The sequence below is a fragment of the Bidens hawaiensis genome, unplaced genomic scaffold, assembly GCF_021521415.1.
Source record: "Bidens hawaiensis isolate Kalapana, Puna unplaced genomic scaffold, B.hawaiensis_p1.1 tig00008984_1, whole genome shotgun sequence".
Taxonomy (NCBI): domain Eukaryota; kingdom Viridiplantae; phylum Streptophyta; class Magnoliopsida; order Asterales; family Asteraceae; genus Bidens; species Bidens hawaiensis.
This window is the reverse complement of record NW_027504981.1, coordinates 39,497-62,349: the sequence shown is the minus strand read 5'-3', so window position 1 is coordinate 62,349 and position 22,853 is coordinate 39,497. Positions and strand designations below refer to the sequence as shown.

The 22,853-nt window shown below is 35.2% G+C and overlaps 1 long non-coding RNA gene across 1 annotated transcript in view; it reads left to right on the top strand.

The window, feature by feature from the left end:
• LOC143609676 (uncharacterized) overlaps positions 1 to 22,264 on the top strand; it is a 212,513-nt gene extending 190,249 nt beyond the window's left edge. The window contains exon 2 of the long non-coding RNA XR_013149457.1: positions 21,866 to 22,264. This is a non-coding gene — a long non-coding RNA (uncharacterized LOC143609676). The remainder of the gene's footprint in view (positions 1 to 21,865) is intronic.
• The last annotated feature ends 589 nt before the right edge of the window (positions 22,265 to 22,853 follow it).

Genomic DNA, 22,853 nt, shown 5'->3' with positions numbered 1-22,853 from the left:
CCCTAACAATCTTTCACTAAAAAAACTAAAAAAGGTACTCGATATTCTAGAACATTAATTATAGTTAAAAACCACAAAATTTAGCAGCATTACACAAAAAACGCTTTTCATTCCAATGAACTTTATATATCGAAAGGGCAAGATTTTAAGAATTACGATCGCATATAGCGTATAAAACAAAATACGGAATCTTGAGTTTACCTTATAGATACGATATTCTTCTGCTATGAACAATCAACATGTTATGATAATCAACTTATACTCTGACCACCCTTCAACACACAAATTAAAACATCGTCAGAACAAAAGATCAGATCAGATCAATAAGTAAAGAACAAAGATCGAAAAGAAGAACGTACGAAGACTGAATCAGATCGCTCACGGCAGAAAGCAGCCGTCAAATAATATTTCCAAATGAAATGAACATGTGCATCCTAGCTATATATAAGCAGGGTAAACCCTAATCGTACGGTATTTTTAATGTACCAAATTAAATTAATTCAAAACTTAAAACTGGACTATTTTATTTGGGCTTTATTGGGTTAACAATATAACATGACATATCTATAAAGTATAAAATGAGTAATACTGTTGGTCGGCTTTTTAACAATAAATAACACACTAACAGATGATATATTCTTTTCTTTCCCCAAAAGATTGAAAAAATTGTCCACATGGTAGAAATATGTAGTAAAAACGATATATATATATATATATATATATATATATAAACGAAAACATAAAAATCCTACGTGTCGCGATGTGATCGCTCCCCATTTTCTTGGAGTCACCAGATTTGTTTGATTTTTAAATGGAGGCTTCTCATGTATTTGACCCGAATTCATGGGTATGGGTCTTACCATACCCAGATATTTCTTAAACGGGTTATAACATCTCATTAAATTAAAAGTTATTCTCACCAAATTATTGATGTAAAAATTCTATAAAATAGGATATACTAAAAATTAATATCTTATTTATTTTAAAAAAAGAGATATATATATTATTTAAATAAAAAACCCAATTTTATAGTAAAAAAAATAAACGGGTCGTGGGTCTCATCAAACCATAAGTATATTATTAACTTTCATAAATATTATTTATAAATAAAAAACCAATTTTATAGTAAAAGAAATAAACGGGTCTTGGATCTTATAAAAACCATATAGCTTTTAAATCGGGTTATAACATCTCATTTATTTGTGAAACAATTTATCACCAAACCATAAGTGTATTATTAACTTTCATACAATAAAAAATATAAATTAAAAAAATAATTAAATATTAGAACAAATAATATAAAACAACCCCCGTAATACGGGAGATAAATATATATAAAATCAGAATCATGAGAGAACTTTTTTAAAATTGAGGACTATGAGAACCATTTTGGACCACAAAAAACCAAAAAAAAAACATAAAATAAAAAAAACACAAAAATGAAAAAAGTAAAAAAAAACCAAAATTCTTATTTTAACATCCCGGTTTCATAAAAAAAACTCGGTTTAGCCAAATTATATACACATATGTATACTATATACATATATGTACATTTACATGATTTTTTTATACACATGTGTATAATTTGAGATAAATGATAGTGTACATATGTGTATATTACGTAACTAAAGATTAAATAAAATTATACATATGTGTATAATACGACTTTTTTTTATTTTGTTTTTATTTTTTTAATGAACCCGGAATGAAATATAAGAATTTTGGATTTTTTACTTTTTAAATTTTTTTGTTATTTTTTATTTTATGATTTTTTTAAAGGTGTTTTTAGTTGTCCAAAATGGTTCTCAAATTTCTCAATTTGTAAAGAGTTCTCTTAGGATCCTTACCCTATATACACACACACACACACGCATATTAATTAAGGTGAAATCTATGATAACGGAAACACCGACCCCAAATGATACTCATTGTATAAATTCCAAATGTAGGGTGAACATGTCACACTAAATAATGATGCGATAAATGAAAAAAAATTAAAATGCAATGCAAAAATTTAATGAAGTATAAAAAGGAAATAATTAATATACATTAACTTTTAAGCGGGCTATGGATTTTCGCCGTGTGAATTGTGAAGAAGCCGGATAAGAGGTGTAATGTAACTAGATTATCCATGTATGATTATGAAGGAGATGGATTATGGATGTGTGAGCTGTGAATTGAAGATGTATTATTGGAAGGTGGCGATGACGGATAGGATTGGTGGTGACTTTTACACTTTTTCAATGCACTGAGGAGTTGAATTATCAGCATGTTTGGGTGTGAAAGACAGGATTATTGGAGTGCATATCTAGGGGCGGACCTATGTTTTGTCGTAGGGGGTCAAGACTCTGTGAAAAAAAATTATTAGTGTTATATCTAAGATAAAATCCCGATCGACCCTGTAGAATTCCAATACTGACCCCTATGAGATAATGAAAAGGAACGAAAAAAAGGATTATTAGAAAAAAAAGGTTCCGCCAAGAGCAACCGAAGAAATACAAAGTTGGAACCGGTATGCTTTGAAAAAGAAAGAAGATAAACTCTCGTTTACCACTATTAATTTTTATTAAATGTTAAAAGAAGTGCCTACACACATGTGAATTCACCATCTCAATTAAAAATATTGTTAGTCTACTCACATTTACAACCCAATCAAACCCAACTTTACATTAAAAAACTAATATCTCTCTTCCAATCAAACTCAAATTTTCACTCTCATTAACAACCCAATTAAATAATTTTTTTAATAAATAAATATATATTATGATTAATTTTTATTGTATTTATTTATAGAAAAAAGTTATTACTATTTTAACAATGACTTTTTGACGGTCGTACTCCAATGAAACATAATATAAATTATGAATGCATAAATTTTTACTAGAATTCTTATCTTTAATAAGAATCGTATAGAATTTTAGTATGACTCGCGTATAATTGTAATACTTTTGTAGTAGAGAATCAAAGTGTGCCAATACTATGGCCAATAAATATAGCAGGAAACATTATGAATTGTAATATTTTTATATAAAAAATGTATGAACATAATAAGTTAGAACTTTTAAACTATAAGTTTATATTAATTATTTATATTTCAATAGCAACTGATAAGTTCATGAAGAAATATATTATAATCAAAAGAAAAGTTACATGTGGCAAACTTATTAAAAAATAGGAAAATTGGAGTTGATGCATGCCATCATCGACTTCCGTTTATTCCACCAACCTAGTTGCAAGCTTTAAGTGAATTTTCATCTTCTTTTTAACCTCTTACCCCAACCGATAACTGAAACCTTACCAATGAGAGTAGCCTTATAAAACATGCAAAGTAAATTATGTATATTTCTATAATGATTTGTTTAATTTAGAATATGTCAATATTTTACTTTTATTTGGTTTTTATATTTTCTGTTTTTTATTATATCTTTTATATTATAATGTCTTTACTTATTAAATTGTTATAGGTTTTCCTCTGTTTTATTTTAATTATTTTATCAACACGTTACATTTCTTCAGCATATATAAATGTATATTTTTATAAATATAAACATGGTTTATTTGTAATTTAATTTAGTTTTATCTTTTTATTTAGCGATCCGACCCGACTCGAAACCGAAAAATTTTACTATTTAGCGATAGACAACCAATACTCAAAATTTCCGACCTTATAAAAAAATCATGTATATCTTGAATGAGTCGATACCACAATATAAATTATTTTACTAGTTGAATATCACAAAGAATTAGTAATCATGAGTAATACTGTTAGGTCAGTTTTTAACAGAAAATAACACACTAACAGATGATATATTCTTTTTTTTTTCCAAACGATTGAAAATATTGTCCACATTATACAAAAAATGTAGTAAAAACGGGATATATATATATATATATATGGTTAGTATCATTTGAGAACTCCAAAAAAGTTAAGAACTTCTAGGAACTCATAAGAACCAAACATTTTTTTAATTTTTTTCATATATTAACATTGTTTGAGACTAGTTATACCATATTTTATATATAAATTTTTTATTACATATATAAATCACAAGTTTACATATGTGTAAAATTTATGTAATAACAAATTTACGTATATGCAAAAAATAATTTAGATACGTGTAAAAACTAATTTTTATAATTGTAATCATAAATATAGATATAAATAGTGATAAAACTACACTCAAATAACACTAACATACAAAAAAATTTATAAAAAACGTTAGTTTTCAAGAGTTCATTCGAGTTCTTAAATAATTTAAGGGTATCGTAATGATACTCATCATATATATATATAAATATATATATATATATATATAAACACATATTAATTAAGGTGAAATCTATGATAATGGAAACACTGACCCTAAATGATACTCATATTGTATAAATTCCAAATGTGGGGTAAACATGTCACACTAAATAATGATGCGATAAATGAAAAAACTAAAACGCAATGCAAAAATTTAATGCAGTACAAAAAGGAAATAATTAATATACATTAACTTTTAAGCGGGCTATGGATTTTCGCGGTGTGAACCGTAAAGAAGCCGGATAATAGGTGTAATGTAACTAGATTATCCATGAATGATTATAAAGGAGATGGATTATGGATGTGTGAGTTGTGAATTGAAGATGTATTATTGGGAGGGTGGTTGTGAAGGATAGAATTGGTGGTGACTTTTACACTTTTTCACGGCCAGTGAGGAGGAGTTGAATTATCAACGTGTTTGGGTGTGAAAGCATGACTATTGGAGTGTATATCTAGAGGCGGACCTATGCTTTGCCGTAGGGGGCGACCCCTGTTGAAAAAAAGTATTAGTGTTATATCTAAGATAAAATCCTGACCGACCCTGTAGAATTTCAATACCGACCCCTGTGAGATCATGAAAAGAAAGGAAAAAGGATTATTAGAAAAAAATCCGGCAAGAGCAATCGGAGAAATACGAAGTTGGGAAACGGTATACCTTGAAAATAAAAGAAGACAAACTCTCTCTTACCACTATTAGTTTTTATTAAATGTTGGAAGAAGTGTCTACACACATGTGAACTTCACCATCTCAATTAAAAAATGTTGTTAGTCTACTCTCATTCACAACTCAACCAACCCCATTTTTCATTAAAAAACTAATATCTCTTTCATCTACACAACCAATCAAACTCAAAATTTCCACTCTCATTAACAACCCAATTAAACATTTTTTAATAAATAAATATATATTATGATTAATTTTTATTGTATTAATTTAATGGAAAAAAATTAACTATTTTAATAATGACTTTTTGACAGCCATACTCCAATGAAACATCATATAAAATTATGAATGCATAAATTTTTATTAATTTACACTATAGAATTCTTATCTTTAATAAGAATCGTATAGAATTTTAGTATGACTCATAAAATTGTAATACTTTAGTAGTCGAGAATCGAAGTGTGCCAATACTATGGCCTATAAATAGAGCGCGAAACGTTACGAATTTTAATATTTATATATAATAAAATATGTGAACACTATAAGTTAGAACTTTTAAACTATAAGTTTTATATTAATTATTTATATTTCAATAGCGAATGATAAGTTCATGAAGAAATATATTATAACCAAAAGAAAAGTTACACGTGGCAAACTTATTAAAAAAATAGGTAAATTGGAGTTGATGAATGCCATCATCGACTTCCGTTTGTTCCGCCAACCTAATTGCAAGCTTTTAAGTGAATTTTCATTTTCTTTTTAACCTCTTACCTCAACCGACTACTGAAACCTTACCAATGGGAGTAGCCTTATAAAACATACAAAGTAAATTATGTGTATTTCTATAATGATTTGTTTAATTTAGAATATGTCAATATTTTAATTTTATTTGGTTTTATATTTTATGTTTTTTTTTAATTATATATTTTATATTATAATGTATTTACCTATTAAATTGTTATAGGTTTTCCTCTATTTTATTTTAATTATTTTATCAACACGTTACATTTTGTAACATTTCGAGTTTCCGTTCCCTTTCGGTTTTGTAATCATTACCCAGCCCGGGTTCGGGTTCGGGTATTTTATCAATAAAGTTCGCTATGTTTAATATTTTTTTATTTATTTTATTTGATTATAACTATGTTTCGTGTGCAAAATTTACCCCTCAATTAACTTTAACATACTTTTGAACCCACAACCATAGAGTAGGGACCAAAGTGAAAATATTATGCAATTTTCTTTTCCTCTCTTTTCCCTTACGACTGCCAACACCAAAGACCCCCCCCCCCCCCTTGCTTGTTCCTCAATTCTCGGCCATATTAAACAAAATTGATCACATAAGATCATTCCTTACCTTAATACGATCTCACCGACACCCTAAACTTGGTAAACTATGAGCAATTGACAACTAATTCTTTAATAACAAATCGAAGACCAAATCAATCTTAAAGCACTATAAATACTCGCTTATATTTCAATTAAACTTGCACACACCACCTCTACCACTAGTTGACGCAAACCCCTAACTTAATTTCAACTCATAAGTTGCATAAGATCAAATTCGAAGTCGTGCTAGAGCCACAAACCCTAACTCTTGAATCTTATTCAATTCGTGTTTAATTAAGGTACTTTTTATTCTTTGAGTTCGGAATTTATCGCTTAGCGGAAGCCCTCTGTCAATTTCGATTAACAGAGGGTATTTGTTGATCAATTGGATGGATTTAGATATAGGGTTTGTTTTAGGGAAGAACAAGAACGACTCGTTATGTATTTATCTTTTTAGATCCATCATCTTATCAAAGTAAGGCGCTGGCTATCAGGCCAGCGCATGATCTCTGAAACACATGTACCGGCCTGAGGCGCAGGTTCGAATCCCCCAGGCCCGGTTTTTGTAGTTTAATTTTTTTAATGACGTTTTTATTAAAATTCTTGATATTATTATATATTTATAACATTAAACAACCATTATTTAAATAAACCGAACCTTGGGTTATCGTTTTCTTGTCTTTAACCTTTACTTCTTAACTAATCATATATATATAAGGGTATACATATATATAATTATAACGATGATGATACTAATATATATATTTTTCCCGTTCGTTTAATAAACCGAACAAAATGATTTATTAATGATCAAAGAATAAACTTTCTTTTTAACTTTCCCCGTTAATATATCTATCTTACAAAATAGTGGTTATTTATTAAAGTTTAATGTTTTATCAAACCTAAAAATTTATAATAATAATAATAATAATAATAAAAATAATAATAATAATAATAATAATAATAATAATAATAATAATAATAATAATAATAATAAATAACAAGCTTTCACTTAACAAAACGAATCTCAAATCCATTGTAATCCTTGTTAATTTTTATTTATAATTAATTAATATTATATGTAACAACTAGGAATTTTTGTCGGTGAACCTCGAGGAGCTTGATTGTTTTCCATCCTAGCATTTTCTTTTATTACCTCGTCCTCGTTTATCCCTCATTAAAGGTAAGTAAATTCACATCCCCCTTTTTACCGCTTTATAATATTTGGGGCGTTATGCGTTCACAATTAAATTATTGTTTTCACTACGATTCCACTATATGCGTAATTGAAATTGCTCGATTAGTTGATATGTGCAAATGTGACTATGTGTTTACTTTATGTTGGTTGGTATCCTCATCCTCGTCCTCATCCTCATCCTCATTAGTATGATCATACTCTGTCGAATTAGCTCGTTATCAAAATGATTCGAGTGAAAAGACAACTTTTATTTATTGTTATACTAGTTGTAGTGATTTACAATTATCGCACGGAATTGTCATTTTATTATTATATATACTCAAAATCGTGGTTTACTTGCTCAACTTTATGTTGACAAAATATATATTTTCACGCATGGCGCATGTAGCTTTATCGGATGAATCAGGAAGTAGATGAGACCTTAGATTGCTTGATGATTGAAGAACATTTTTTTCTTGTTTTAAATTATTTATTATCGATTTGTAACGTTATTGTTAAGACAATGTTTTTGTTTTTAAAATTGATATATGAATGAATAATTTAGATATTGACACGTGCATTTTACTTAGTGTCTTCTGAGCTATGATACAATCAATGTCACGCCCCGACATGTTCCGCCTTAGGTTGGGGTGTGACAGATTGGTATCAGATCCGAAGGCTATAAGATAGGTGGTTAGACGTAACGACCTAATAGCATGCTTAGGGTCCCTATACGTGTTCATATACGTGCACCCTACTTGTTTAAGTTTTGTACATAGCTTAGCATATTTATATTGTTCATCATATACAATTGTACACAAAAAGCACACACTTAATCCGAGGCTATGCCTCACCCTCCAAAATTATTTTTTTTTCCAAACTCTAGGACGATTTTTTTATCGGGAAATTCCTTAGGAAATCCCACCTTTTTACTCCCCTCCCCTTGAGGACGATTCATGGGACGGATATGTAGTAACTGGAAGAGGGACGCACTTGTTTACCGAACCCTTGACACCAAGGCTTGCGAGCCTAAGGAAGTGCAATGCGCATAAATCTCAATCAACCGCGAGACCTGGTTGCCTTCCTGGAGTGTTCGGTAAGGGTGTGGAACTTATTAGGCCAAAGCATATCACACCAAACGTACCCGAATCTACTATCCTCATTGTATCAACGTGGTCATGTGACGATCACATCCTTAATTTTTTAACCGAATTCACGGTGATTTCGTTGCTAAACTCGGTTTTTCCGTATTGTGTTTTGTTGATCAGATGGATGAAGTATGTTCAATGGGGTGGTTCCCGAACTACTTCAACCATCTACCTCAGCACCCCCCTCAAATTCGATTTTCGATTAATTTTGTTTATTTGGTGTTCGATGTTTTTCATTTGTTGGAAGGACCCATGGTGATACATGAAGCCCTAACCGACAAATGAACCTATGTATTTTTATTCAAGTTATGTTGTTATATTTTCTCAAAATGTTAAATATGATAAAATGTTATATAATCAAGTCTCGTTAATAACGAAATTCTCATCCCCAAACACAATCTCAACCTCAATGCACGACTACTATATTTTGTCAATTATTTATACTTGCCACATTCACCCGAGTCTTACGAACTTTACACCTGTTACCCTTGCAGTATGTCTTCTCGCCTCATCAACCGTAACCGCCGCACCGGCAACTCTTGCCGCAGCATGTCGTCCCGCATCGCTAAGGGCATCGTGGAAGCCTTCCCAACCATCATCACTCAATTGCAAACAGTGAATGCTTCTTCATCATCCACAACTCCGAACCAAATTGCTTACCCCCTCAAACAATTCAGGAGTGCCAACCCGCCAGAATACCACGGTATCGACGGTGCTACCATTCTCCTCCAATGGTTCGAAGAAATGGAGAGCATATTCCTCCAATGTGAATGCCCTGAGGACAAGAAAACCAATTACGCCTCGAGCAAGCTTAAGAAGAATGCCCTCAATTGGGGGAATGGTGAGAAGCGCACGCTTGGCGCTGAGGTTGCCATGGCCTTGCCATGGGATGACCTCAAGAAACTTATGCTCAAGAAGTTCTTCCCGTAACATGAGATTCGGAAGTTGGAAGAGGAATTTTGGAATTTCAAACAAGAAAGTGGTAATGACATCGCCTACAACGATCGTTTCCATGAACTGAGCCTTCTCATTCCCCACATGGTCACTCCACTTGAGCGTGCAATCGACAAGTACATCTCGGGTTTGCCTATGGAAATCCAAGACTCCGTTCTAAGTCATGACCCTCAAACGCTCCATGATGCCATCACCCTAGCCGTACCCTCACCGAAAACCACGTTAAGGTCGTGACCTTAACGTGAAAGAATTCCAAGATGCCCAATGATAAGCCCACACCTGAGCCCACCAAGGAATCCAAGCCCGAATCCTGTAAGCCCAAGTCCTTCAAGAATAACAACCACAACAACTCATCTCACTACCGCAACAACAAGAGAAAACCCAACTCCCAAAATTATGTCTTAGCCTAACCACAAGCCCAACAAGCCCCTCCAACCAAGAAGCCCTACACCGGCCCACACCCGTATTGCAACACTTGCCAACGCCACCACCCGACCCAAGCCACTTGTCGGGTGTTCACCAATTGCTATCGATTCGGTCACCTCACCCAATATTATCGAGAAGCACCTCGTGTGCAAACCGCTCCACCGCGGTCCGCACCATCAAACCAACCCAACCAAGCCATCCCTCGTGCTCCAACCATTAACACCGCTAGGGCTTGCTACAATTGTGATGACCCATATCACCTTCGCAGCGCGTGTCCTCGACTCGCCCAAGTTCACCAAGCCTATGTTGCACAACAACCTTACTACACCTCCCAAGCCTATCAAGTGCAAGCATACCAACCTCAAGTACCCCAACTCATGGCTCCTCCACCCCTTCAAGCTCAACCCATGGTCATGCAAGCCTATCAAGCTCCAACCTCTCAAGCTTCAACTTCTCAAATCCAATCACCTCAAAGAACTCAAGGACAAGCTTTCACCATCAACGCTCATCAAGCCCAAAACTCGAATGATGTGGTGAACGATACGTTCCTAATTAATAAGCACCATGCTTCGGTACTATTTGATTCAGGAGCCGCTAGGAGCTTTATTTCCTTTGATTTTGAATACATACTTGATGTGCCCCGTAGTAAATTATCTAAGCCCTTCACGGTAGAGATAGCAAAAGGTAGTTCGATCATGATTGACTCCGTCATTCGAAATTGCACGATTACCCTCAATGGACAAAAGTTCTCTATCAACCTTATCCCTATGCAAATGGGTAATTTCGACGTTATCATTGGTATGGATTGGCTATCTCTCCACCGTGCCGAAATTTTATGTTTCGAGAAACTCATTCGAATCCCTATTGATGGAGGCATGATTCTAAACGTTCGTGGTGAAGGACCCTTCTCAAAGCTAAACATCATGTCGTGCCTTGAATCCCAACGTTACTTACGCAAGAAGTATGTCGCCTTCTTAACCCACGTCACCACAAAATCCGATAAAGAAAAGAAACTTTCCGACATCCCGATTGTCCGCGACTTCCTCGAAGTCTTTCCCGATGATGTTTCCGGACTCCCTCCCATTCGTCAAGTGGAGTTATGTATTGATCTTGAACCCAGAGCAAATCCCGTAGCCAAAGCACCTTACCGTCTTGCACATTCCGAGATGCAAGAACTCTCTAACCAAATCCAAGAACTCACGGAAAAGGGTTTTATTCGCCCGAGTTCGTCTCCATGGGGCGCACCCGTCTTGTTTGTTAAGAAGAAAGACGGTACTCTTCGTATGTGTATCGATTATCGTGAGCTTAACAAGCTTACAATCAAGAATCGTTATCCTCTTCCGCGTATTGATGATCTTTTCGATCAACTCCAAGGAGCCGCATGTTTCTCTAAGATTGATCTCCGTTCGGGATATCACCAACTCCGTGCCCACGAAGATGACATACCCAAGACCACCTTCCGTACTCGTTATGGCCACTTTGAGTTCCGAGTTATGCCTTTTGCTTTGACTAATGCTCCTGCCGTTTTCATGGATCTTATTAATCGTGTATGTAAAGCCTACCTCGACAAGTTCGTGATTGTTTTCATCGACGATATCTTGATATACTCTAAATCCGACACCGAGAACAAAGACTATTTGCGCGCCATTCTCGACTTGTTACGAAAAGAACAACTTTACGCTAAGTTCTCCAAATGCGAATTTTGGCTAAAGCAAGTTCAATTCTTGGGCCACATCGTTAACGACAAGGGTATTCATGTTGAACCCGCTAAAATTGAGACCGTTAAAAATTGTGCGACCCCGTCCTCTCCAACGGAGGTTCGTTCATTTCTTGGTTTAGCGGGGTATTACCGTCGTTTTATCCGCAACTTTTCGAAGATTGCTTCACCCCTTACCGCACTAACCCACAATGGGAAAGTATACGAATGGGGTTCCGATCAAGAGGAAGCGTTTCAAACTCTTAAGGACATGCTTTGCAATGCTCCAATCCTTGCTCTTCCCGAGGGCAACGACGACTTTGTTGTCTTTTGCGACGCTTCTATTCAAGGTCTTGGTTGTGTTCTTAAGCAACGAGACAAGGTCATTGCTTACGCTTCGCGGTCAACTCAAGGTACACGAGAAAAATTACACGACGCACGACCTCGAACTTGGTGCGGTCGTGTTTGCCTTGAAAATTTGGAGACACTACCTTTACGGCACGAAATGTTTGGTCTTCACCGACCATAAAAGTTTACAAAACATTTTCGACCAAAAGGACCTCAATATGAGACAAATACGATGGGCTGAATTGTTAAGTGATTATGATTGCGAAATTCGCTACCACCCCGGAAAAGCGAATGTCGTGGCCGATTCTCTTAGTCGTAAGACTCATGTTAAATCTGTCTTGCTCCATTGTGTCACCATCCAATCTGACCTCCAATACCGCATCTTCGACGCACAACACGTCTCCGTCACCGAGGGTAACTTACACGACGAGATGTCGTGTGGCGCCGAACTCCAACTTGAAACCAAACGTAATGGTTTACTCTACTATTTGGACCGATTATGGGTTCCGATCGTGACAAGCTTCGCATGTTCATCCTTGATGAAGCTCATAAGTCACGATACTCTATTCATCCCGGTGCGGATAAAATGTATACCGATCTTCGTACCATGTTTTGATAGCCGGGAATGAAGAAAGACATTGCGGTGTATGTATCTAAATGCCTCACTTGCTCTAAGGTTAAAGCCGAGCATCAAAAGCCGTTTGGTTTGCTCGAGCAACCTCCTATCCCCGTTTGGAAATGGAAAGACATAGCCATGGATTTCGTTACCAAACTCCCCACTACTCAAAGTCACAATGATAGTATTTGGGTGATTGTTGATCGTTTGACCAAGTCAGCTCACTTCATTCCATTCCGTGAAAAGTCCTCCGTGAGTGAATTAGCCCGACTCTATGTCAAGAACATCATTTGCCACCATGGAACGCCTTTGACCATTGGGAAAGTAAAGAACAAGTGGAGTCCAAGTACCCGCACCTCTTCCTTACGGCTTAATTTCTAATTTCGGGACGAAATTTCCTAAAGTAGTGAATGCTGTAACATTTCGGGTTTCCGTTCCCTTTCGGTTTTGTAATCATTACCCGACCCGGGTTCGGGTATTTTATCAATAACGTTCGCTATGTTTATTATTTATTTATTTATTTTATTTTATTATAACTATGTTTCGTGTACAAAATTTACCCCTCAATTAACTTTAACATACTTTTGAACCCACAACCATAGAGTGGGGACCAAAGTGCAAATATTATGCAATTTTCTGTTCCTCTCTTCTCCCTTACGACTGCTGACACCAAAGACCCCGCCCCCCATTGCTTGTTCCTCAATTCTCGGCCATATTAAACGAAATTGATCACATAAGATCATTCCTTACCTTAATACGATCTCACCGACACCCTAAACTTGGTAAACTATGAGCAATTGACAACTAATTCTTTAATAACAAATCGCGGACCAAATCAATCTTAAAGGACTATAAATACTCGCTTATATTTCAATTAAACTTGCACACACCACCTCTACCACTAGTCGACGCAAACCCCTAACTTAATTTCAACTCATAAGCTGCATAAGATCAAATACGAAGTCGTGCTAGAGCCACAAACCCTAACTCTTGAATCTTATTCAATTCGTGTTTAATTAAGGTACTTTTTATTTTCTTTGAGTTCGGAATTTATCGCTTAGTGGAAGCCCTTTGTCAATTTCGATTAGCAGAGGGTATTTGTTGATCAATTGGATGGATTTAGATCTAGGGTTTGTTTTAGGGAAGAACAAGAACGACTCGTTATGCATTTATTTTTTTAGATCCATCATCTTATCAAAGTAAGGCGCTGGCCTGATGGCCAGCGCATGATCTCTCAAACACATGTACCGGCCGGGGGCGCAGGTTCGAATCCCCCAGGCCGGTTTTTGTAGTTTAATTTTTTTTAATGACATTTTTATCAAAATTCTTGATATTATTATATATTTATAACATTAAACAACCATTATTTAAATAAACCGAACCTTGGGTTATCGTTTTCTTGTCTTTAACCTTTACTTCTTAACTAATATATATATATATATATATATATATATAAGGGTATACATATATATAATTATAACGATGATGATACTAATATATATTTTTTTCCCGTTCGTTTAATAAACCGAACAAAATGGTTTATTATTGATCAAAGAATAAACTTTCTTTGTAAGGCCCCATTACCGGTAGCCCTACTTTGGTGTTGGATTTACTCATAAACATAGTTCTACAAATCAGAATTTATTAAAACTTTTCGCGGAATATAAAACATCATCCATCTTTACAAAATATTAAATCTTTTCTTTGATATCATAACCCAAAACATTATATTTTAAACATCTTCTCTTCTGTCTTCGGATGCCAGCCGTTCAATCAATGCCATGTGCCGTCCTCATGCTAACTCTATAATCAGCTCACCTTCATGCATACTAAAAGTCAGCTATGCTGAGTGAGTTCTAGTTAATCAAGCAACTTATCATACAACCACTACATGCAATTATATACGTATCCGAAGACACATAGCCCACTATCTAACCTGCTCACCTTACCACTTAGCCTCTTATTTACCCCTACAGCTTAGCCACTTTAATAACGAATAACATTATGCCACTTTGCCACTTTAATAACGTACAACGTTATGCCACTTTGCCACTTTAATAACGAAGTCACGTATAGGTTTACCCTACCACGCACCATCGTCATGCCACTAACACTCTTACTAGACCCTTGCCACTTCTAACACACTTTACCTCTACTTGTCTACATCATACTACGTATCAGTTCATCATTTACATAATAAGCAAGTCACATCATAGCATTCATACACACTAACAACCACTTGGCAATCACTATCCTTGGCGATACGTGCAATTTCCGAAGATCGTTCACGTACCGACAAGCATTATATAATAGCTACCTCGTATAACATCTATAGCATACACTTACCACTTAAGGTAAGTGTATTCACACTCCACATCGAGTATGCACACAGCCCCGAAAATATAATAAGGAAATGGGGCTAGAAACTCACCTGATCTCAGCTACTTCTTCTGCTAACGACTACTCCTTCTCGAGCTGTACGCGTCTAACTGTTTAATATTTATTTATATCTATTAACTATTTATATCCATATCGTATTTTCTAGTTCAACTATAACCCACAATGAATGGGGGCCGGGGGCAGCGCCCCTGGCAGCGGGGTCTAAGGGCGGCAGCCCCTAGCAGGGTCCCAAGGGGCAGAGCCCCTGGCTGGGGTCTTGCTGCCAGGTCAGCTTGGAAAAATTTTATATCTATTAACTGTCTTATCATATTTTCCACTACGATTTTAAATTATTATTTTATTCACCATCACATATTCCATAACGAATTAAGTGTAATTCGTTATCAGATTACACTCTAATTCGCTATCCAGATCACATTCTGATTCGTTATCCTTCCTAGCCGATTCGTTAATCTAGTTCGTCATCTTCCATATTGGACCTTGTTAACGAACTGGTCCTTTAACGAACTGAAACCTTAACGAACTGGGGGTTCATTCGTCATCCTTGACTTAATGAATTGACACAACGAATTAAGGCTAATTCGTTATCTTCCCCTAGCAAACTGGCATAACGAACTAAGGCTAGTTCGTCTCCCTTCCGCTAACGAATTAGGTTTAGATCAGAGAATGTCAGAACATTCTCTGACATTTACCTTATCCTCGTACCAGCCAACTCCGGCGCTGCCTTTCCGGCGCCGCCTTTGCCGGAAAACCGTGCGGTGGCCGGAAAAACGCATTCCAGCACCGTTTTCACCGTTTTTCGTCCCGTTCGATCCTGATCTGAGCAAGGGTGACCCCTAAGCTCATCTTAGGTTCGGTTTATACCCGAATCCACCCGGATCTCGTGTCTCTAACGGTTTAACAGTGTCGGCTCGTCGTTTTGTTACTAAACCTAACGGGTTTGGGTTCATACAACAACATACTAATCTTACCTCGGGTTGAAAACCGATTCTCCTTCTTCTTCCTCTTAGTTTCGGCTAGAGAGATAGAGAGTAGAATGAGAGAGAGCTAAGTGTGTGTTTTGGTGGTGTATGAAATATGTGTAAATGAAGGGATTTGGGCATAATGGAGGTATTTATATGATGGGTCATGGGCTTGAGCCCATGGTCTATCTTCCTTTCATTTTAACCCAAGTCCATTACCCATATTACCTAACCCAACACAAGTCCGACTCGTATTAACTCCTACTTCATTTAATTATTTCTCCGCTAACCCGAGTAAACTTTCTCACCAAAAATAATTAATATAAATGATATTATTTTAGAAATTTAGGGATTTTTAACTTTCCCCGTTAATATATCTATCTTACAAAATAGTGGTTACTTATTAAACTTTAATGTTTTATCAAACCTAAAAAATAATAATAATAATAATAATAATAATAATAATAATAATAATAATAATAATAATAATAATTAAACAAATAACAAGCTTTCACTTAACAAAACGAATCTCAAATCTATTGTAATCCTTGTTAATTTTTATTTATAATTAATTAATATTATATGTAACAACTAGGAATTTTTGTCGGTGAACCTCGAGGAGCTTGATTGTTTTTCATCCTAGCATTTTCTTTTATTACCTCGTCCTCGTTTATCCCTCATTAAAGGTAAGTAAATTCACATCCTCTTTTTACCGCTTTATAATTTTGGGGCGTTATGCGTTCACAATTAAATTATTGTTTTCACTATGATTCCACTATATGCGTAATTGAAATTGCTCGATTAGTTGATATATGCAAATGTGACTATGTGTTTACTTTATGTTGGTTGGTATCATCGTCCTCATCCTCATTAGTATGATCATACGCTGTCGAATTAGCTCGTTATCAAAATGATTCGAGTGAAAAGACAATTTTTATTTATTGTTATACTAGTTGTAGTGATTTACAATTATCGCATGGAATTGTCATTTTATTATTATAATATACTCAAAATCGTGGTTTACTTGCTCAACTTTATGTTGACAAAATATATATTTTCACGCATGGCGTTGGTAGCTTTATCGGATGAATCAAGTACTAGAAGTAGATGAGACCTTAGGTTGCTTGATGATTGAAGAACTTTTTTTCTTGTTTTAAATTATTTATTATCGATTTGTAACGTTATTGTTAAGACAATGTTTGTGTTTTTGAAAATTGATATATGAATGAATAATTTAGATATTGGCACGTGTATTTTACTTAGTGTCTTCTGAGCTATGATACAATCAATGTCGCGCCCCGGCATGTTCCGCCTTAGGTTGGGGTGTGACACATTTCATCAACATATATAAATGTATTTTTATAAATATAAACATGGTTTATTTGTAATTTAATTTAGTTTTTTCTTTTTATTATGCGACCCGACCCTACTCGAAACCATAAAATTTTACTATATAGCAATAGACAACCGATAGTCAAAATTTTGACCCCTATGAAAAAAAACCCTGAGTCCACCACTGTGTATATCTTGAATGAGTCGATACCAAAATATAAATTATTTTATAGTTGAAATTTACAAAGAATTAGTAAATCATGAGTAATACTGCTGGTCAGTTTTTTAACAAAAAGTAACACACTAACAGATGATATATTCTTTTTTTCCCAAATGATTGAAAAAATGTAGTAAAAACGGGATATATATATATATATATTTATATATAAACACACATATTAATTAAGGTGAAATCTATGATAACGGAAACACCGAACCCAAATGATACTCATATTGTATAAATTCCAAATGTCGGGTACATGTCACACTAAATAATGATGCGATAAATGAAAAAATTAAAACGCAATGCAAAATTTAATGAAGTATAAAAAGGAAATAATTAATAGACAATAACTTTAAAGCGGGCTATGGATTTTCGCAGTGTGAACTATGAAGAAGCCGGATAATTAATAAGTGTAATGTAAGTAGATTATCCATGAATGATTATGAAGGAGATGGATTATGGATGTGTGAGCTATGAATTGAAGATGTATTATTGGAGGGAGGCTGGGAAGGATAGGACTAATGGTGACTTTTACACTTTTTCAAGGCCACTGAGGAGTTGATATATCAACGTGTTTTGGTGTGAAAGACAGAATTATTGGAGTGTATATCCATGGGCGGACCTATGCTTTTCCGTAGGGGCTAGTCCATCCCCTGCGAAAAAAAAATGTATTAGTATTATATCTAAGATAAAATCCCGACCGAACCTATAGAATTTCAATACCAATCCCTATGAGATAATGAAAAGGAAGGAAAAAAGTATTATTAGAAAAAAAAGGTTCCGGCAAGGGCAATCGGAGAAATACGAAGTTGGGAACCGGTATGCCTTGAAAAGGAAAGAGGATAAACTCTCTCTTACCACTATTAGTTTTTTTAATGTTGGAAGAAGTACCTACACACATGTGAACTTCACCATCTCAATTAAAAAATGTTGTTAGTTTACTCTCATTCACAACTCAATCAAACCCGACTTTTCATTAAAAAAACTATTATCTCTCTCTTTTATCTACACAACCAATCAAACTCAAAATTTCCACTCCCATTAACAACCCAGTAACACTTTTTTTAATAAATAAATATATATTATGATTTATTTTTATTTTATTAATTTAATAGAAAAAATTTAAGTATCTTAATAATGACTTTTTGACGGCCAAACTCTAATGAAACATAATATAAATTATGAATGCATAATTTTTTATTAATTTAAACTATAGAATTCTTTTCTTTAATAAGAATCTTGTAAGGTGCCATTCCCGGTGCCTTACATTGAGTGTTGGATTTACTCATGAAAACAGTTCTAATATTAGAGTTCATTAAAACTTTCGTGAAATATAAAACTTTCATTTATCATTACATAATAATTCATGATCATGTCTTCAGCAAATAACCTTGTCTTTCAAATAAAACATTAATTATAAAAACATTATAAGTCATCCGATGTCAGTCTCTTTATTCTTCTGCCATGTGCCCCGCTCAAGCTAGCTTCCTCATCCTACTCACCTACGTGCATACTAAAAGCCAGCTACGTTGAGTGAGTTCTAGTTAAAACAACTAACGTACAATACATTCACATACTTTTACATACGCATCCGATGATGCATATTATATACTTAATCTGCCTGTCTTTCGTTCGTACATACATAATTACATTCTTTCTTTCTTTCTTTCATTCTTTACTTTCTTTCATACTTTTATATTAAATCTTACTTTACATACTTCTATGTTTTAAAGAGCATTATGCCCTACTTCCTCGAGTATTATTAGGGCCGGTTCCCTTTTCTTCCTTGAGTATTATTAAGGCCCGGTTCCCTTTTCTGCCTCGAGTATTATTAGGGCTCGATTCCCTTTTCTACCTTGAGTATTATTAGTGCTCGGTTCCTTTTCTACCTAGAGTATTATTAGGGCTCGGTTGCCTTTCTACCTCGAGTATTATAAGGGCCGGTTCCTTTCTTCTATACCTTGTCATTCTTTTATATTTATTCATACATACATATAGCATCCATACATTATATATATATATAACAATCACATCTTCAACCATAACCTGGCAGTACATGCAATATCCGAAGATCGTTCATGTACCGTCAAGCGATCATTCATAACGTTCACATAAATCATATATGCCATACACTTACCACTTAAGGTAAGTGTATTAACTAATCACATTGAGTATGCACACAGCCCCAAAAACATAATAAGGAAGTGGAGTTAAAAACTCACCAGAACTCGGTTATGTTCACCGTTAATGGTTATTCTCTTCTTTAGTTGCGCGTGACTAACTGTATAACAATTACACGTATCAATTAACTATCACTACCCATACACGTATCAATTTTCTGACGGCCGGTAACCGAAGTCAGGATTTCGGCGCCGGTTGGCCAGAATGGCGGCCGGTGGCCGCTGCAACATCCTTATGTCAAAGGTGTTATGTTTGTGTGCCCTAAAATTGTTAAAAGATTTGGATTTGGGCTTAGGCTATATGTGGGCTTGGCATTTTGGGCTACATCTGTCTTAAAAGTTAGAGTTTCCTTTAAATTGGGCTTGAGTCCGTATGTATGGGCTTCATTTAATTAGTTAATTTGGGTTGAATTCGTTTATTTGTGCCAAGAAATAATTATATGTTTGGAGTTGACCAATATGAATAAAGTCAAATGTGTTCGAGTTTTCGTCATTGTTGGACCATGTTCAAAGCATGGTATTTCTATGCTATTTTTTAGGTGTTTCAGAAGTTGAGGAACTTTGAACAAATTGGATATGAATTTGGACTTAATAAGGAAATAACATGCTTTTTTCATTTGATCATTGTCCTCGGTGGATCATACATTTAGGGGGTGACTGACGAGACTTCGGCTTTATCGGGTTGATTCGTAAAGATGCGAGGCACGGTTCGACGATGTTTTGATATCACAAGACAATGGGGTGATTGTAAGGCCAATATTTGTGACGTGCGATATGAAATTACGAAACTCGTTACGTATTTTATGGTCAAGTGAATAATTTAAGCCGACGAGGAAACCGGACACGAAACAAGAGCTTCGGCACGCGCATTTAGCTTCAACTGGAGATGCTTTTAGAATATTTGTGTTTAGCTATAAATAGGGAATACTGTTGTTGTTTATTTGTGTGTGTTTTCATGGTGTAATCAACCACCCAATAGGAGCTCACCTTGGGTGGGTTCGGTTCGTTTATTAATAAATCTTTTACCGATTGCGGAGTCGTTCACTATCCTTATTATTTTAATATTTGTTTGATCGTTTGATTTACCGCACCCATCTCGAACGTGTATCAAGTGCAAAAATCGTTCGCGTTGTCATTTCGGGACCTACAAGACTATCATGATCTTCAAAACCTGGAGGTTGTTTGACATAGATCTCTTCCTTTAATTTCCCATACAAAAAGGCGGTCTTCACATCCATTTGATAAATTTTGAAATTCATGTACGAAGCATAAGCCAAAAATTGACGAACTGCCTCAAATAGCTACAGGTGCATAAGTTTCATCATAATCAAATCCTTCGTGTTGAGAGAACCTTTGAAAAACCAATCTTGCTTTATTTCTTGTGATCACCCCATTATCATCTTTCTTGTTTCTAAATACCCATTTCGTCCCGATGGTTTTCTTGTTCTCTGGTTTCTCGACTAGCCTCCACACATGAATCTTCTTGAATTGTAACAGCTCATCTTGCATAGCTTCAACCCACGGGCTTTCCTTCAGAGATACTCAGTAGTCCTTTGGTTCAACCTGTTAAATGAAACATGCAAAAAGACATCCATTAATTGTACCAGATTTGCTTCTCGTTTGGATGCCAGCAGATGGAGAACCGACGATGTTCTCTGTGGGATGGCTTCGATGGATGGGTAGTTGAGGAATGTCTTCAACAAGGGTAACAGGCTTGAAGTGTCACCGTCAGATTCTCCACCGGATGAAAATGCGAGGAGCATTTATGAGAACATCATTGGCTGATTGAATAGAGTCAGCTTGATCAACTCGATGTTTGTGGAATTGGTTCATCCCATAAAATGTTCGCCGTAAGGGACAACAATTGTATTAACCATGTTCGCCGTAAGGGACAACAATTGTATTAACCGAAGTGATGTAGTGTTGTCAGATTCATCAGCAGTAGGTTCAATAGCAATAGTAGCTTGAGAAATTTCTTCTGAAGATTGAGGTGTGGCAATAGATTCTACCACGCTGGGAGCTACCGGAACTTCTCATGCAATCTCAGCTAGAACATGTTTAACATTATCGGTGGACAGGTAAGAATCATCAGAATCAGTGTCAGAAGCATCTTCGACAACAACTAAGTCAATTGAATCAGCAGTTTGAGGAGCAGCATTTTGTAGGTCCCAAAACGACCATACGAACGGATTTTGCACTTGATACAAATTTTGAGACGGGTGCGGTGAAACCAAACGACCAAACAAAATAATAAAAATATAATTAAGACAGGGAACGATCTCGTTGTCGGTTTCAAAGATTAAATATTTGATAAACGAACCAACCCCACCCAAGGTGAGCTCCCCTTGGGTGGGTGATTTCACCTTACAAACACACACAAACATGACTTACAAGTGACATATTTATAGCCTAACACAATACAAATAAGCTAGAAGATCCTCTCATTGAAGCTATACTCGTGCATCGAAGCTCTCGTCTCGTGTTCGGTCTTCTCGTCGGCTATGATTATTAACTTGACCATAAAACATATAGCGGGTTTCGAAATTTGATTTCGCAATTCATAACTCTTTGGCCTTGCAATGACCCCCTTGACTTATGATATAAAAATTTTGTCGAAATGTATCTCGCATCTTCACGAATCAACCCGATAAAGCCGAAGTCTGTTCAATAACCCCCTAAGGTATGATCCACCTAATTCATCCACGAAGGAGTTATCGCTTCTTTTATCCATCTTGGATCTTCGAGCAGTATAGGTTCAGAAGAACTATCGGGGAAAACGATCAAATGACAAAGCTTGTTATTTCTTCTTTAAGTCCAAATTCATATCCAATTTGTTCAAAGTTCCTTAACTTCTTGAACGCCTCAAAAATAACATAGAAATAGCATGCTTTGAACACGATCCAACATGAACGAAAAACCCGAGCGTATTTGACTTTCTTCAGTTGGTCAACCCCGATCAATAATTATTTCCCGTCCCGAAAATCGTTCCATATAATTACCTCAAATAAAAGTAATCATTCTTCATAAGGGCATCCCACTAGTGAATTTAGAACAAGAACTAGGCCCAAAAATAATCACAAGGCCCAAGTGGT